Source organism: Scyliorhinus canicula, chromosome 1 (assembly GCF_902713615.1).
Source record: "Scyliorhinus canicula chromosome 1, sScyCan1.1, whole genome shotgun sequence".
Lineage (NCBI taxonomy): Eukaryota > Metazoa > Chordata > Chondrichthyes > Carcharhiniformes > Scyliorhinidae > Scyliorhinus > Scyliorhinus canicula.
Window position 1 is genome coordinate 48,844,890 of NC_052146.1, and position 14,746 is coordinate 48,859,635.

The 14,746-nt window shown below is 53.0% G+C and overlaps 1 protein-coding gene across 2 annotated transcripts in view; it reads right to left on the reverse strand.

Moving 5' to 3' along the window:
* The window catches only part of LOC119962558 (calcium-binding protein 7), a 96,668-nt gene that overhangs the window by 12,675 nt on the left and 69,247 nt on the right, over positions 1 to 14,746 (reverse strand). The window lies entirely within an intron of this gene.

Sequence of the window (14,746 nt, forward strand, 5' to 3'; positions counted from 1 at the left end):
CCAGTACCTCCCCCAATTGGTGAATTCTGGAGGCATTCGCACCTATTTTCGCGGGGCCATCAGAGCTCACACCAGCATTGCTGGCAGCTACAAAATGGAGGAATCTCTCTTGCGCCAAGGGCATGTGACCTACTCTCTGCTGCCGCCTCTGGAGAGAAGACTCCACCGATTTTTAAAAAGAATCTGCTCCTGGGTCAGTGCGCTGATGTCAGGAGGAGGCCGTCTGCTTCGCTGGGCCTGCGTTCTACTGAGGGTGACACGTGTGTGACGGCCGGCATTCTGAAAGCTGGTCGCGGCCATTGGGCACTTCTTCCCGCGATTGGGAACGCCACGACTGATGGCCCCGTGACAATAACAGGTGAGCATGCCACTTTGATACACTGCAAGGATGCATATTGCTTGGATTCCTGTAAACGTGAAACTCAGATTTTCAATGAAGCAGAATTCTGCTTCCTCAGCCCGTCTCGGATCCGTATGTAGTAAAATAATTGTGTTCGGGCAACCCCTGAAAAATCATTTGCTCGCAGGTGAGAGCTTTGTTGTTGAAAAGGAAATTTAAAAAAAATATTTTTTGTTCCGGGCAAACTTGAGGCTGAATTTTAGTCGGTGCTTAACTGACTGAAATCGGCATGTCTCATCAAAACTGGATGGCAGACTAACTCACAGGAGAATTCAATTTATCTGAAGAGCCGTAAAAAAAGATATATCTGTACCTCCAATCTATTTCTTGTATCCATACTTTCTGCTGTAAACTACTGGTTATGTGCAGCCATTGGAGACATAATGTAGCTGGTGTCGTGTGGCAAACTTGAACTGCTCTCCACATATTACTGTATCCATACATTACTCACCATAGGCTACAATGGCAGCATGACTGGCAGTAGTACCTAACACGCTTGCCCTCGTCATAACGTCATGTAGTGTTTCATTTGTGGGCACAGTGTTTGGACAAACTTTCCATTTGTCTTTGTTCAAGTGAAAATTGAGGACTTAATTCAGGCAACCCTTGCACCTTTAGGTTGTTCCGTGTGTTAGGAGGTTGTTGTAAATACCTGCCATATTTTCAGCAATAAGGCGCTGCAAACCATTCAAAGAATTAAGCGTTAATAAAGAGATGTTAGTTCAAGATTCAGTTGCCTAAATTCTTCAACAGTTTGACAAGATGAGATTAAATCAGTCACCCAGCAGGGTGCTGGCTGGAACCCAACAATTGCCTGGACTTGGCTTGGCAAATCTTCAAAATGGCTCTTTGGTGGGGAGTTGAAATAAATGGATTAAGGATTTATTTTGAGTAATGCGTCTTCTGGGTTTACCAATCAAAGTGTCAGAGTGGGTAGCAAATCTCTTTGTCAAATAGGTGTGACTCCAGCGAATGACTTCCGGTTGCGGCTATGACCAGCTAAGTTGCACATTTGGCAGCTCCTGCGACAAAGGTGTTTAAGGGCCATTTGGAGGGCCCCGACGGTACTGTAAAGACGAATCCCGGTGGGGGAAGGCTCCCTGAGGAGAGTGAGACCAACTTTATGGTCGGTACTCGGAGTGGGGCGACAAAAAAAGCGGCAGCAGCTCCCCGAAAAAAGCGGGGGAAGAGGACCAAAATGGCGGCCGGTGGCGCACTAGAAGATTGGAGAAAATGGGCGGAGGAGCAGCAGGCCGCTCTCCTCCGGTGTTTTACGGAGCTGAAAGTGGAACTCTTAGAGTCTATGAACGCGACGACCACAAGGCTGATGGGGGCCCAGGCGACCCAAGAGGCGTCGATAAGAGAGCTGCAGCAGGAGATGACTGCAAGGGAGGAGGAGGCCACGGTCCTCGTGGGAAAGGTGGAGGTGCACGAGGCACTCCACCTGAAATGGCAGAGCCGCTTTGAGGAGCTGGACACTCGAATGAGGCGGAAGAACTTGAGGATCCTGGGCCTAGCAGAAGGCCTGGAGGGGCCTGATCTCCCGAAATATGTAGCGGAGATGCTGAGCTCCCTGATGGGAGAGGGGGCCGGTCCATCGCCCCTGGAGCTGGAAGAAGCATATCGGGTCATGGCTAGGCGGCCTAGGGCGAACGAGCCCCCGAGGGCGGTGCTGGTGCGATTCCAGCGTTTCTGTGATCGGGAGAAAGTGCTGAGGTGGGCCAAGAGGGAGAAAAGCAGCAAATGGGAGAATTCGACGGTGCGGATATATCAGGACTGGAGTGCGGAGGTGGCAAAGCGGCGGGCCCGGTTTAACCGGACGAAGGCGGTGCTGCACGCAAAGAGGATCAAGTTCGGAATGCTGCAGCCAGCGCGCTTGTGGGTCACCTACAAGGACCAGCACCATTACTTTGAGACCCCAGAGGAGGCATGGACTTTTGTTCGGGAGGAAAAGCTGGACCTGAACTAGAACTTGGGAACGCCGGCGGTCGAGGCCGCCCGAGTACCCTTGACTGATCAAGTGGCCCATGTCTTTCTTAGGCCAGGTCGGAACTTGGTTAAAGTTGATGGATCGTTTGGTTTCTTTGAAACTTGTGTTATGGGGGGTTTCTTTGTTCCTTTTTGTGTGTCTCTTCCCGTTGCCAACTTCCCTTAATTATTGTTGTTGTAGGGGGGGCTTTTTTACTGTTTTTTGATCTGTTCTTTAAGGGTTATGGTTACTGTTCTGTTCGATGGAGGGTGATGGTTAAATGCGTTATTATTGGGTAGTTATTTAGTTATGCAGGCATAGTTATGTATTTATGTATTTATTTGAGATTTGTTATTTATATTGTTATATTGTTAAGTTGGGGAGGCGGGACGGGGGGGGTGCAAGTTGGTTATGCGTGTTTTCTTTTTCTCTTTTTTCTTCCTCTCGTTTTAAGGGGGCTTTTTTATGGGCTTGGATGGGGACGGGGGTGGAATTGAAGATGGCGGGGTAGGGTGTGGCCGGGCGAAAGCGCGGGCTTTCCCCTGTTTCCCGCGCGCGGGATGGAGGAAGGGGGAGGAGAGAAGAGTGGGGTGTGGCCAGCAATGGCGGCTTTTCCCGCGCTGAAGCGGGGTCAGAGAGGGATGGCAAGGGGGGGGGGAGGCCCCTCCCCCCCCACATCGGGAGGAGTCGGAGTGTGGCAGGGGCAGCCGGGTCAGCGAAAACCAGCTGACTCTCGGGAGTACGATGGTGGATACACCGCGGCTAGGAGGGGTCCTAGCCAGGGGGGGGGGGGGGGGGGGGGGGGGAAGGGGGGTTAGGGGGGGATACCGGGTGGCTGCTGGAAAGGCCGAGGACGGGAAGGGAAGAACGGGAGGAGAGAGGGGGAGGGGCCATCGCCATGGGGAACGGGTCAGAAGGGGAGGGTCGACCCGGGGCGAACAGGGGACAGGACATGGCTAATAGACAGGGGAAAGGGACGGGTCGCTCCGCGACCCGGTTGATTACTTGGAACGTGAGGGGGCTGAATGGGCCGGTCAAGAGATCAAGGGTTTTTTCACACCTAAAGGGACTGCAGGCGGATGTGGCAATGTTGCAGGAGACTCACTTGAGAGTAGTAGACCAGGTACGCCTGAGAAGGGGGTGGGTGGGACAGGTGTTCCACTCAGGCTTGGACGCAAAGAACCGGGGGGTGGCGATTTTGGTGGGAAAGAGGGTGTCGTTCGTGGCGGCGCAGGTGGTAGCAGATAAGGAGGGTAGGTACGTGATGGTGAAGGGTAGGCTGCAGGGAGAGAATGTGGTGCTGGTGAATGTGTATGCCCCGAATTGGGATGACGCGGGTTTTATGAGGCGCCTGTTGGGCCTCATTCCGGGTCTGGAGGCAGGGGGCCTGATCATGGGGGGGGACTTCAATACAGTGCTCGACCCTGGGCTGGACAGATCGAGTTCCAGGACGAATAGGAGGCCGGCAGCGGCAGAGGTGCTAAGGGGGTTCATGGGGCAGATGGGGGGGGTAGACCCTTGGAGATTTGGCAGGCCAAGGGCGAGGGAGTATTCTTTTTTCTCCCACGTCCACAGGGTGTACTCCAGAATAGACTTTTTTGTACTGAGCAGGGGGCTGATTTCGAGAGTGCAGGACACGGAGTACTCGGCCATTGCGTTTTCGGACCATGCACCACACTGGGTAGAGGTAGAACTGGGGGAAGCACGGGACCAGCGCCCGTTGTGGCGCCTGGATGTGGGGCTGCTGGCGGACGATGAGGTGTGCGGAAGGGTCCGGAAGGGCATTGAGAGATATCTGGGCACGAACGACACGGGCGAGGTGAAGGTGGGGGTAGTCTGGGAGGCCCTGAAAGCAGTGATCAGAGGAGAGCTGATCTCCATAAGGGCACACAGAGAAAGGAAGGAGAGGCAGGAGAGGGAGAGGCTGGTGGGGGAACTTATAGAAGTGGACAGGAGATATGCGGAGACACCAGAGGAGGGGCTGTTGAGGGGGCGGCGCAGTTTACAGGCCCAGTTTGACCTACTGACCACTAGGAAGGCGGAGACGCAATGGAGAAGGGCACAGGGCGCGGTCTATGAGTACGGGGAAAAGGCGAGCAGGATGCTAGCACACCAGCTGCGCAAGCGAGATGCAGCCAGAGAGATTGGGGGAGTGAGAGAGAAGGGAGGGAACGTAGTGCAGAAGGGGCAAGAGGTGAACGGGGTCTTCAGGGATTTCTACAGGGAATTGTACCGGTCTGAGCCGCCCAGGAGGAGGGGGGAAATGGAGAACTTCCTCGATAGATTGAGGTTCCCAAAGGTCCAGGAGGAACGGGTGGAGGGGCTGGGGGCGCCGATAGAGCTGCAGGAGCTAGTTAAAGGGATAGGCCAGATGCAGGCGGGGAAGGCGCCGGGGCCGGATGGGTTCCCGGTGGAATTTTATAAGAAGTATGTGGACTTGGTGGGTCCAGTGCTGGTGCGAGCCTTCAATGAGGCGCGAGAGGGGGGGGTTCTGCCCCCGACAATGTCACAGGCCCTGATCTCCTTGATCCTGAAGCGGGACAAAGACCCTGTACAGTGCGGGTCCTACAGGCCTATCTCCCTCTTGAATGTAGATGCCAAACTGTTGGCAAAGGTCCTGGCAACCAGAATAGAGGATTGTGTGCCAGGGGTAATCCATGAGGACCAGACGGGGTTCGTAAAGGGACGACAACTTAACACAAATGTCCGGAGACTGTTGAATGTGATTATGATGCCAGCAGTGGAGGGGGAGGCTGAGATTGTGGTAGCACTGGATGCGGAGAAGGTATTCGATAGGGTGGAGTGGGAATACCTGTGGGAGACGCTGGAACGGTTTGGGTTTGGGGAGGGATTTATCAAGTGGGTGAAGCTGCTGTATTCGGCCCCGATGGCGAGTGTGGTTACAAACGGGAGGAGGTCAGAGTATTTTGGGCTCCATCGAGGTACCAGGCAGAGATGCCCCCTATCCCCCTTACTATTTGCATTAGCGATCGAACCGTTGGCGATGGCACTGAGGGGTTCAGGGGGGTGGAGAGGACTGACAAGGGGAGGGGAGGAACATCGGGTATCACTCTATGCGGATGATTTGTTGTTATATGTGGCGGACCCGGAAGGGGGAATGCCGGAGGTAATGGAAATACTAGCGGAGTTTGGGGACTTTTCGGGATATAAATTAAATGTGGGTAAAAGTGAGGTCTTTGTGATACACCCGGGAGATCAGGGGGAGGGAATTGGGCGGCTCCCCTTTAAGAGAGCAGTAAAGAGCTTCAGGTACTTGGGGGTGCAGGTGGCAAGGAACTGGGGGACCCTCCACAAGCTGAACTTTTCAAGGCTGGTGGAGCAGATGGAGGAGGAGTTCAAGAGGTGGGACATGGTACCGCTGTCGCTAGCAGGGAGGGTGCAGTCAGTCAAAATGACGGTCCTCCCGAGGTTCTTGTTTCTGTTCCAGTGCTTGCCCATCTTTCTCCCCAGGGCCTTCTTCAAGAAGGTAACTAGCAGCATTATGGGCTATGTGTGGGCACATGGAACCCCTAGAGTGAGAAGGATTTTCTTGGAACGGAGTAGGGACAGTGGAGGATTAGCGCTACCCAATCTTTCCGGATACTACTGGGCGGCGAACGCATCGATGGTGCGCAAGTGGGTGATGGAGGGGGAGGGGGCAGCTTGGAAACGTATGGAGAGGGCGTCCTGCGGCAATACAAGCCTGGGGGCGCTAGTAACGGCACCATGGCCGCTCCCTCCCACAAGGTATACCACGAGTCCGGTAGTGGCGGCCACCCTTAAAATCTGGGGGCAGTGGAGGCGACACAGGGGGGAAGTGGGGGGTCTGATGGCGGCGCCACTGAGAGGGAACCACAGATTTGTCCCGGGGAACACTGGCGGGGGATTCCAGAGCTGGCACAGGGCGGGCATCAGGCAACTGAGGGACATGTTCATAGAGGGGAGGTTTGCGAGCCTGGGAGAGCTGGAGGAGAAATTTGAGCTCCCCCCGGGGAACACGTTTAGATACCTGCAGGTGAAGGCATTTGCCAGACGACAGGTGGAAGGATTTCCCTTGCTTCCCGATAGAGGGGTGAGTGATAGGGTGCTGTCAGGGGTCTGGGTCGGAGAAGGGAAGGTCTCGGACATCTACAAAATAATGCAGGAGGTGGAGGAGGTATCGATAGAGGAGCTGAAAGACAAGTGGGAAGCGGAGCTGGGAGAGCAGATAGAAGATGGGACATGGGCGGATGCCTTAGAGAGGGTCAATTCGTCGTCGTCGTGCGCAAGGTTGGGCCTCATCCAATTTAAGGTGCTGCACAGAGCCCATATGACGGGGACTAGGATGAGTCGGTTCTTCGGGGGTGAGGACAGGTGTGTTAGGTGTTCGGGAAGCCCTGCGAACCATGTACATATGTTCTGGATGTGCCCGGCACTGGAAGAGTTCTGGGAGGGGGTGGCGGGGACGGTATCGAGAGTGGTGGGAACCAGGGTCAAACCAGGGTGGGGGCTAGCGATTTTTGGGGTTGGGGTGGAGCCAGGAGTACAGGAGGCAGGGGAGGCCGGAATATTGGCCTTTGCGTCCTTGGTAGCTCGGAGAAGGATCTTGATTCAGTGGAGGGACACAAGGCCACCAAGTGTTAACACCTGGTTAAACGACATGGCAAGCTTCATCCAATTGGAAAGAATCAAATTCGCCCTGAGAGGGTCGGTACAGGGGTTCTTCCGGCGGTGGCAGCCCTTCCTTGACTTTCTGGATCAGAGATAGGAACTGGAGGCCGAAACAGCAGCAACCCGGGGAGAAAGGGGGGGGGGGGGGGGGAAGGGAGGGGGGGGGGATAGCAACGAAGGGAGCACGTCAGCGGGGGGTCGCGGGCAATGACTGCCCGAGGCCATCGGCAGAAAGGGAAAAACGGTTTAGTTGCTAGACTGGTAGCGCGGGGGGGGGGGGGGGGGGGGGGGAGGGTGGGGGGGTGCGCGCGGGGGAGGGCGTGGGGAGGATTTTCCAGGGGGGATTTGTTGTGTTATAATTTAAAATGTAGTAGGGGTAAATGTTTGTATCGAAAAATTTCAATAAAAATTATTAAAAAAAAAAAAAAGGTGTGACTCCAGCCACCGGAACACAAAGGTTCAGGCTGACAATCCAGTGCAATTTGGCCCAGATTCCATGACACTATTTCCAAACAAGAGCTGCAGGTTCTCCCCGGTGTTCCGGCCAATATCATTAAAACACCTTAGTTAGCCCACTAATGATGGTGGGACCTTGTTATACTCACTTCGCCTGCTGCATCTCAACAGAAATGATCATCCCGCTTCCATTCAGCGGTCAGTAATTAGTATCTTGAGGATGCCTCACACCATAATGTTGCTAGACTGAGAGGAATTGCTGATTATAAATACCGAATAGGCTACTAGAATGCATACTCTGTAGGAATTGTTTGTTGCTTTCCCTCTCCCAGCACACTCAAAGATACGTATGAGACAGATATTTGGTAAGTCCATTTGTACCATTTTCATTGCATTTCAGAAAAAAAGGACGCGATTTAATGGAAACATTAACACGAGCTTTTCACCATTACTAAATGTTTCGCCGTTTGATTCGGCGGACACGCGCCGAAGCATCTTGCCGCTAACAAGGGGGCTTCTTTTAAATGCTCCCTGCCAGTCAACACACAAGCATGGTAGACCGCAGACCTGCTCCTCGCTTTGGCGATACTGACTTGGCCAGGCTTTTCAAATCCGTCGATGTGAGACAGGGGTTGGAGGACCAGCAGTAGGGTCAGCAATGCTGCCTGGGAGGCAGTGACAGCAGCTGTCAGTGTGAGCAGCATGACCAGGAGGACCGCTGTCTAATGTTGGAAGAAGACCCAATGACGTCCACTGAGCTGCAAGGGTAAGTTACCACCTCTCTCCTGGCATCAGTTCCGCTTGCCACCCCTCAAATTGCCCCCCCTCCCCCCCACAAATCACTGGCTGACACGTTGCACTCTCCCCACATCCTATCCACGTGCTTGTTCCTCAGAACCCCCTGGCACCCACCAGCACAACCCCTTCGTGTCCAGGTGCAGTGCCCACACATGCCACCTGCTATAGACCCCCTGACTCATCAAGCTCACAATGTCCCCTCTTTGTCCCTGCCGGAGAAGATAGCCCATAATAAGAGGGAAAGGGCCAAGATTGTGGGGTGGAGTCCCAGAGATCCAGGTGCTCCCACCCGCTATGTGGAACGGACCCCCAATGCAGACCCTATTCAGAGGATGGGTGTGAGCATGTTGTCAGCAGTAAGGCAGGATTCAGACTTTGGCATAAACTGAGCAGGAGCAGAGCTTTCCTCACAGTGAGGTATCATCACTCTCCTGCCTTGTATATTGAGCCGCTTGCTGACAGTGCTGATGCAGGCCCATCACCCTGGGGTGATGTTACTCAGTTCATTGGAGGGTGGAACAGGGTGGGTGGGAGGGGTGGCGGTGTGGACAGGGGCGAGGAATGGGAGGGGAGAGGGGAATGAGGAAAATGGGGGGAATGAGGGAAATGGGGGGGGGGAAGGTGGAATGGGGGAGGTGGAGGGAGGAGGAGGGGAGATTGGCAGAAAGCAGTGAAATGGGGGTGGGGGATTGGGGAAAGGAGGGAAACAGGGGGCTGGAGGGGGTGATATGGAGATGGGGGGATTGGAGGGAGAAGAAGGGAATGGGAGAGGGAGGAAAATTGAGGTGTGTGAGAAGTCGGATACAGATTTGTCCTATGAGAATATAATGAGAAGGAGGACCTCCCTGGTCCTCCAGGCGGGTCGGATCCTTGTCACCCCCCATCCTCCAGCTCCTCCTGAGGCTCCTCTCCAGGCTTGGCAACCAGCCCCTCCTGGTCTTCCTCTCCCTCAGACAAGGCCGCATGTCCCTCCTCCTCCAGCATGTCGTCCCGCTGCTGTGCCAGGTTTTGAAGGGCACAGCAGGCCAAAGCAAAGTGAGAGACCCACTGGAGGGTGTACTGTAGTGCACTACCAGAGTGGTCCAGGCATTGGACACGTATTTTGAGCAGTCGAATGCACCACTCAATGACAGCACGAGTGACAGCATGGGTCTCATTGAATCAGGTCTCTGCACCAGTCTCACGCCTCCGCACCGGTGTCATCAGACAGGACCTCAGCGGGAACACCTGTTCCCCAAGAGCCAATCCTTCATCCTAGGGTGGTCCTTGAAGATGCTGGGGATCTCCGGGTACCCGAGGGTGTAACTGTCATGCATGCTCCCTGGGTAGCGGGCACACACATGCACACACAGAGACGGTGGTGGCACACCATCTGAACATTCAGTGAGTGGAACCCCCACCCTGTTAATAAAGAACACTCCCTGATGCTCGACGGTGACATGCCTGCCGTCGCTGGCCTCCTGGACCTAGGGCATCCTGGCGATGGTAAAAAATCCTGCAGCCCAGGCATTTTGGTGGGCCTAGTCCAGCTGAAAGGTGATATAGTTGGATGCCCAGTTATACAGGGCATCTGTGACCTCCCGGATGAACCTGTGGGCTGTAACTTGTGAAATGCTGCACAGGGCCTCGCTTGAACCCTGGAATGAGCCGGTTGCATAAAGGTTCATGCCCACGCTGAACTTTACGGACATCACAAACAGGTGTCCTCCTCCTCCATGGGGAGAACATTGCACAGATGCTGCACTACCTTGTTGTTGAGACGGAGTCTCCTGTGGTACATGCTGTCTGTCACCTCATCGCAAGACGCACGACCTGTACACCCTGGGCCGTTGCTGGCCTCCCCCTCTGGGTTCCTCCTCGGCCTGATGGTCAACCAGGTCTTCAGAGAGTGCAACGGCCCCCTGCACAATGGCTATCACGTCCAGCCTGCGTCATCACTCTGCCTTCTCCAGCAACACGATGGCAGCTGCTTCGGCACCGACACTGCCATCCATTTTCGTACGTGTAAGGAACTGGAGAAGGAGATGGACTGACAATCAGTTGGGGCTTCCATCTCAGGACCTCTGGACCCTCAAATCCCCTAAGCCTCCCCCACCCTTACCTGTCTGTCCTTCTCTCAGAGAGCCATTCAGCGAGCCAGTTGTGTTGGCAAACCTTGCTCTGCACACTCACACTTGCCACATCAGGAATGCCTGGACCCCAGGCCCCTGCCGGGAATATTAAGGAGACCATGCCCCGCTGTCCTTCCCTGATCCGCACACTTACCCTTTAGTCATGAGGAGATCCCCAGTTCAGCCTTCAAAGTTTGATTGAAATGCTGTGCACTAATCATCCTCTGATACATGGCACATGTGCCTTGAGAAGCCACAACTAACAAGGCCAATTTCTCATTTGCCTTCAGCTGTGAAGCTAGAGGCTGCTTAATGTCAAAGGGAGTTAAAGTGACTTTCAGCATGGAACCAAGAGTAGAGGGCGCAATTCTCCGCGCTCACGAAAATTCGGAGAATAGCGGGTGGCGTAAATTTTTACGGATACGCTGGTCCGACGCCCTCCCGCTATTTCCCTCCCCCCCACGGCCGCCCCCCGACATGAATCGCTGCTCGCCGTTTTTTTACGGCGAGCAGCTATTCACCCCTGGCCGATGGGCCGATTTCCAAGGCCTTTACGGCCGTTTTTATGAACGTAAAACACACCTGGTCTGACCGTTCGTAAAAACGGCCGTAAAGTCCCGATCTGGGGAACCATGGCACCAATTGGCACGGCAGTACCACGGCCGTGCCAAGGGTGCCATGGGCCCACGATCGGTGGGCACCGATCGCGGGCAGCGGGTACTTAACCCGCGCACTCTTTCTCCCTCCGTCGCCCCGCTGGATCCATTCGCGGGGCGGCTGAGGGGCATACCAGCCCGCGCATGCGCGGGTTTCACGCATATGCGTGATGACGTCATCCGCGCATACGCAGGTTGCAGTCGTCCAATCCGCGCATGTGCGGCTGACGTCATCTGACACGTCAGCCGTCGCTAACTCTGGCTAGCGGACATAACGAAAATCGTTAAGCCCGCGATGCCGGAGTTCACGGCCGCGCGATGCTAGCCCCGACCGGGGAGCTGAATCGGTTCCCGGTCGGGGGGGGGCGGAGGCTGGCGTCAAACGCGCCCGTTTTTGATGCCAGCTTCCCGAGTTTTCGTAACTCAGGAGAATCACGCCCAGAGTTCTGACCTGGAAGTGTTTGGTAGGACAGAAGGCTGCAGCTGTGATTGCCCCTGTTATGGTTCTCCACAAAATTTAAAGATGGCTTGAAGGCCTCCGATACAAAGCCCCTCACCCACCCAGCCCAGGGATGACCCCCATTTTGGTAGGTCTAACATAGAGGGGAAATATACCGTAAATGGCAAAACCCTTAGGAAAGTCAGAGAGATCAGGGTGTGCAGGCCCTGAAGGTGGCAACACAAGTAGACAAGGTAGTCAAACAGCATACGGAATGCTTGCATTCATTGGATGGGGCATCGAGTATAAAAACTGGCAAGTCATGCTCCAGGTGTATTGAACCTTGATAAGGCCGCACTTGAAATATTGCGCTCAGTTCTGGTCGCCACTCTACAAAATTATGAAAGGCATGGATAGAGTGGATGGGCAGACACACTTTCCCAGGATGGAGGGGTCAGTCACCAGGGAGTCTAGGTATAAGGTCTGTGGGGCAACGTTTAGAGGAGATGTGCTAGGCAGGTTTTTACGCAGAGGGTGGTGAGTGCCAGGGGGGGTTGTAGAAGCAGATACATTAGCGGCGTTCAAAAGGCATCTTGACAAACGCATGAATAGGATGGTTAGAGAAGGATACAGCACAAGGAAGTGCTGAGGCTTTTGGCAAAGGTTGTACCATGACCGGTACAGACTTGGAGGGTTGAAGGACCTGTTCTTGTGCTGTATTGTTCTTTTTTCTTAGAATGTTTCAGCTACCTCCCCCCGACCAAGCCCAAACCCCCTGAACACAGGGGCAGCAGCTCCAATGCCCTTGAACTGCATGCCGGTAAAAGGAAATGGCTACTCACCTCCTCACTTCCCCTGAGTTGCCATTGTGCCAGCTTCACATTTAAAAAAAGGAGTACTAAACGTCACCTGCGTGATTTCTCACTGAGCAGTTGGATAATTCCCGGGAGGCCACTACTTCAATCCTGCTAATGAGATGGAAATGAACGGAAATGAGGGTTAATAATATGCTCGCTATTTTTGGGCGAGATCCAGAACTTGTCATCGGGAGCGGGCCGGGTAAATTGCAAACTGGTTCGTGCGTGCGCTCAAATCTTGATTTTGGCCTTTGTCGCTAGTTACCCGGTGCGCCCAGATCCGCATCAGGAGCAACGTGGTGGTTAAATCGCGCCCAAAAAGTAACTCAGCATTTTATTGTGATGTAGTTGCTCACCTGTAAGCTACCAGATGTAAACAACATTGCGACATTAACACTCAGATGCATTTTTTTCCACCCATAAGCAGAGAGCACACATTATTTAAAAGTCGACAATGACTTGTACCTTAAGTGTCTAACCTAGGTCAATCTGAGCATTCAGCAACTTTAACCTGAACTGGACCAATTTTGCTTCAGGATTCATTGTCAAGGGATTTAATTTTCTGTATATGGTGCAAGTGGCTACCTGTTCTTTGTGCTCTCGTCATTTTGTCCATTGACTTTAATGGAAAGGATGCCAATTTCTCCCCATGTATCCAAGATTGCTCCTGGAACTACATCCTTCGAATGTCAGTGCCTTTTCTGATCACTTACTGTTTGTTAAGCAGCAAACGTTACTCATGACTTATATTATTCTCACTTCATTTCTCCCATTTAAATCTGGAGTTGGAGAAGTAGAGGCACTAAGGTTATCCACATGTGGAGTTCTTTTTCCCCGGTAACTGTACAGCTGAATAAAGGAGCCTATCTCTCTGTGCTGAGTGTGATGGAGGAGGAAGGGGAACAGAAATAGCTCAAGGACCTTTGAAGCGATAGGAGATTTTTCAGGATTTGTTACTACCCAATGCATAGCACCAACTATTGAAGGACAGCATGCAAAGTAGCTACATTGTGACAGATATGTGATCTGAGAGCTGTCTCAGCGTGGAGCTACTGTATCGTCCACACTACTGCGGCTTCTGAGCAACAACAAGAGACATCACTTGGAGTAGCAAATATATAATTCACCACTGCTTTACTGCGATAACAGATATCCTCTTCACTTTGTGTCATCATAGATCGAGGTCATCAGTGATGTGCAGCCTTGATTTTACCAGGCACAAGGCACTTCCTCAGTACAATGTGGCATTGATTGCACCGATATTGCTAGCATATTTCTATCGGCACAGCAATCTGTCCTATCAATAGAAAGCACTATTGTTCACTCAATGTTCAGGTGATAGACTCATTTTCTCAGGGTCTCTCTTGACCCACACACCTTGAAGGAATCTATGCTTTGAATTGTGGGGTGTTGTGAGGAGGTGGGAAAAGTTAGAACGCAAAGTTGGACCTTGCGAGAAAGGGGTCAGATTTTTCTGTTTCTCTTGGGAGTGGATTAGCAGGTGGTGACAGTTGATTTTGTGACATGGTGGGGGGAGGGAGAGGGGGGGCCACGTAAAATCTGTTGCCTACCAGATGTTAAGTAGGATGCTCTTTCCAAGGGGCAGCCCAGATTCGATGGGCCAAATGGCCGCCTTCTGCACTGTAAATTCTATGATTCTATGATCCTCCCACATGTGGCCAGAAGCCATGTACACCGGGGTGATAACTGCCTGATGAATTTGAAATCCGGGTGCCAGTTCCCAGCCTGGCGCAAGCGGCCTTAGACACAGGCTGGGGCTACCGCCCCCACAAAATAAAACCCCAACTTGTTCAAAACATGTTAATGACATCTCTGTGGGAATGGTCAAATATGACAAGAAACATCTTGTGATGATTAATGAAGCAGATTAACATTAGCAGATTCCTAAAACAATGATCGCAATATCTACATTGGGGGTGGTGGGTGGGGTGGGATTGGTCTTGTTGTCTGATCTAGAGCAAGTTGGCAGAATCACTGCAGAATCTTGCACGGTGCATGACACTGCCATCGACAGAGGTTAGCTCAGTTGGCTGGGCGGCTGGTTTGCAATGCAGAGCAACGCCAACAGCGCAGGTTTAATTATTGTATCAGCTGAGGCTCTCAACCTTGTCCCTCGCCTGAGGTGTGGTGACAAGCAGGTTAAATCACCACTCGTCATCTCTCTCTCTCAAAAGTGGAGAGCAGCCTCGGGGACTATGGTCTTTCACTTGTGCTCAGGAAAGACAAGTTGCCACAAGGCAGTCCGAGAGAAAAGGTTGAGGGGAAACATAAATCCTCTGTACAACAGCAGCTGAAGTGACATAGATGCAATAACCACTCAAATAATTTCTTCATCTGAGACTTTCATGCTTACTGAGAATGCAGACATCGGTGAATGTTTTCAGTGCAA